Consider the following 3,806-nt stretch of genomic DNA (forward strand, 5'->3'; position numbering starts at 1 on the left):
TTGGATGCTGCATTTAAAAGCAACAATAAAAATATACTCAGTATTTAGATGCTGCATTTAAATGCACGATTCAATAATTATTACTACTTGCTCTTGTAAAAAATATTGATGCTTTAGAAAAACGGAAGTATTTTTCTTCAAATTTGATGTGAATGCTCTAATTAGAGGGTGTAAGTGGGACTTTTGAGAGATAAAAGAATCATTTAGACAAGTGTGTGCGGGTAAAGTCGGGGTGAAAGGCTACGTCGATTTCCCGACGAGGAAATGAAGGGAGAACACGGATCCACGAGGTTGTAATCGAGGTCTGAGACCCTTCATATCGAGGCCCAGAGGGAGCAAACGATGTATCTGTCATCGGATGTGGTAAAGCAACGCACCTTGGGACAAATATAAGTTATAGACTTCGGGAGTCACGATAAACGGTTGTGCATGGCGAATAGAGGGCCATGATACTCGCCCTCAACCGGATATCACCGCGCGAATCTCGCTTGATATCGATTGCGGATCAACAATTATCGGAAAATGAAGATTGTTTTACCTTTTTTAGACTTCTATTAGAACTAAAACTCTCCTACTATATAAAAGGGAGGTTTTTCTTTTCTTGGACATATTGTAATGCGTGAATCAAAGCAATATCAGTTTATTTTTTGCCTTTTAGCTATTGTTAAAGTTTTGCTCATTTGTTCTGTTCTTCGTTCACGACTGGGCCTGAATCGAGAGTCCTACCGAGGACAAGGTCATTAGTCAGTCTAAATTCAGGCTTGGCCATAATATTGCAACTGGTTTGAACGTTTATTTCATTTCTAATTCATTTATTTGATATTCTTAATTGTTCGTATTGGATTAAGCCACATATCCTTAAAATGACGTACAAATTTAATTGTTACCCAATTTTGGGGTAAACAGTTTGGCGCCCACTGTGGGGCTAAGGATAATAGTGGTGATCTAATACGAATCTTCATGACACACCATATTTTACGCTTGTTCTTTTAAGTCTTAATTTCAAGTCAGCCCCAAAATGTCAAACTCTCAGACTGCTCACTTGAGTGTTGACGCTGAGTCTGGCCATCACGACGAAAATAATAATTTGATTCCCGGTAACGAGGTGCCTAGTGTCGATCCCAACGGTATCCCAGCTACCGATCTGGTTGATGCTAACTCGTATGTGGCAATCAACGTTAATTTGCCAACTGATCCCGAAAAAACTGTTTGCGGGGACCCCGACCAACTGCTCGGGAAGCGCCCAAAGGCGAATGTGATGGGGTAAGTTTACGGCTAATCTTCAAAATGTTGCAGGCTCAACAGACAGCGATAGCATAGCTGCAGAATCAAAGTCACGCCTCCAACAGGGTCGATCCTGAACGATCTCGGGAAAGCACTCGAAGAGACGAGCAGATTATCGAGAGACCGGGTGAAGCCGAGCCCGGGGTAAATCCTGAGGTGATGAAGATGCTCGAAGAGTTGACAAAACGAGTAGAGTCGGGTGAGAAAAAGATTGAGGCTAATGACAAGAAGGTGGAAACATACAACTCCAAGGTCGATCAGATCTCGGGGGAACCCCCGATATTGAAAGGACCAGACTGCAAAAAATTTATCGAGAAGCCTTTACCTCCGAGCACGGCACCAAAGCCGATCCCAAAGAGGTTTCGTATGCCCGACATCCCCAGATACAATGCGACCACGGATCCAAATAACATGTAACCTCCTACACATGCACAATCAAGGGGAATGATCTGGAAGACGATGAGATCGAATCGGTATTACTGAAGAAGTTTGGGGAGACTTTGTCCAAGGGTGCAATGATATGGTATCACAACTTGCCCCCAAATTCTATTGATTCGTTTGCTATGCTTGGAGATGCTTTCGTAAAAGCCCATGCCGGGGCCATCAAGCTCGAGACCAGAAAGTCAGACCTTTTCAAGGCTAAACAGAGGGACAATGAGATGCTCAGGGAGTTCGTGTCAAGGTTTCAAATAGAATGGATGGACCTCCCTACGGTTGCAGATGATTGGGCCGTTCAGGCATTCACTCAAGGGCTCAACCCCCGAAGTTCCTTGGTCTGTCAACAGCTAAAACAAAATTTGGTGGATTACCCGATAGTAACCTGGGCCGACGTCCACAACAGGTACCAGTCAAAGATCAAGGTCGAAGACAACCAACTCAGGGCCCCTTCTGGATCTGTTTACCCCATTAGGGTCGACGATAGATCTAAAAGGGCCATTTATCAAGAGCCAAGACCGGTCTGAGATCGGTATCAACCATACAATGCGGACCAAAGGGGAAACGGACTCGGGCGTCATCCTGCAAGGAACGAGAAGAGAAGCAATAGAGGGCCCGGCGGTAGAGGCCTGATGAGCAAAAATGGGTTCGATAGGCCTCTCGGAAGCAGGGAAGAACCGAGATTATCAGAATACAACTTCAACATGGACATTGCTAGTATCGTGTCAGCCATAGGACGCATTAAAGAGACCAAATGGCCCCGACCTTTGCAGTCCGATCCTAACCAGAAAGATCCCAATTTGATGTGTAAATATCACGGCACTCACGGTCACAGGAATGAAGATTGCTAACAGTTAAGAGAAGAAGTTGCCCGGTTATTCAACAACGGGCACCTCCGAGATTTCCTGAGTGATCGAGCCATAAAGGAGAAATAACCTTGCCAGGACAATCCAAGAAACAAAGTTCTAAGTGATCGAGGGGGGACATGAGGTATAACGCTTTATTCAGAAGGTCATGGGTTCACAACATGAGGGCAGTTCCCTCGACCTTGCACCAGGCGCTTAAATTTCCCACACAGGGAGGGGGGAGTCAAAACGATCTATGGAGTACAGCCAGCCGCGAAGGAGATGTTCGCTATTGATGAGATAATCTCAGTGCCCTCGGTTTCGACATCAAGGATCGAAGAACCAACCAGAAAGGAAGAGATTAAATAGTAATTATTGATACCGGCCTCGGCTGAACCGGAGAAACAGGAGGAACGAGGAGGAAGATTAAGGCATCCCGAGATCATTCATAGTTCCTGATGACACCGACACCACCAAATCGACGGTTGAAGAGTTGGAGCAAGTCATATTAATCGAATGCCTACCAGATCAAAAGGTATACCTATGCATGGGGTTAACCCCCAAGCTTAGTGTTACGACCCAATTTCTACTATGGGCCGTGATGGCGCCCAACGCTACCGCTAGGCAAGCCAACAGTGAATTAAACCATGTTATTAATCTTTTAATAAGGTTTCAAGTAATTAAAATCTATTTAATAGGGAATTAAAGAGTGGAAAATTCAAAATATGAAACAAAGATAAGTGATTGGCAATCATAGTAATATGAGTGCTCCAAAACCATAAAGTCGACTAGTGTATGTGTCAAGACCTGGTATCACAAGTGTGTGAGCAACTAGTAGAATATACAAAACTCTAACTACTGTCTGAAATAAAGTAGACAGAATATAAATATAAAAGAGAGACTCTAGGGGCTGCAGAACAGCCCAAGAAGCAGCTCATCACTAGGCCTCGGGATATCTGGGATGCGCACTGGTAGAACTGCCAGATGCACCTGTCTCAGATCATGCACGGTTAGTGCAGAAGTGTAGCATGAGTACATAAACAACATGTACCCAGTAAGTATTAAATCTAACCTCGAAGAAGTAGTGACGAAGGGTCGACATCGACACTTGCTATGGGCCAACAATAATATATAAAGAAGTTACAAATAAGCATGGGTTATGCATACAATTACAGTAATTCAATAACAGCCAGGAAATAAACAATTCCTTACACATGATAAATCCTAAATAACTTTCTGTCT

Source organism: Nicotiana tabacum, chromosome 14, assembly GCF_000715075.1.
Source record: "Nicotiana tabacum cultivar K326 chromosome 14, ASM71507v2, whole genome shotgun sequence".
NCBI classification, from domain to species: domain Eukaryota; kingdom Viridiplantae; phylum Streptophyta; class Magnoliopsida; order Solanales; family Solanaceae; genus Nicotiana; species Nicotiana tabacum.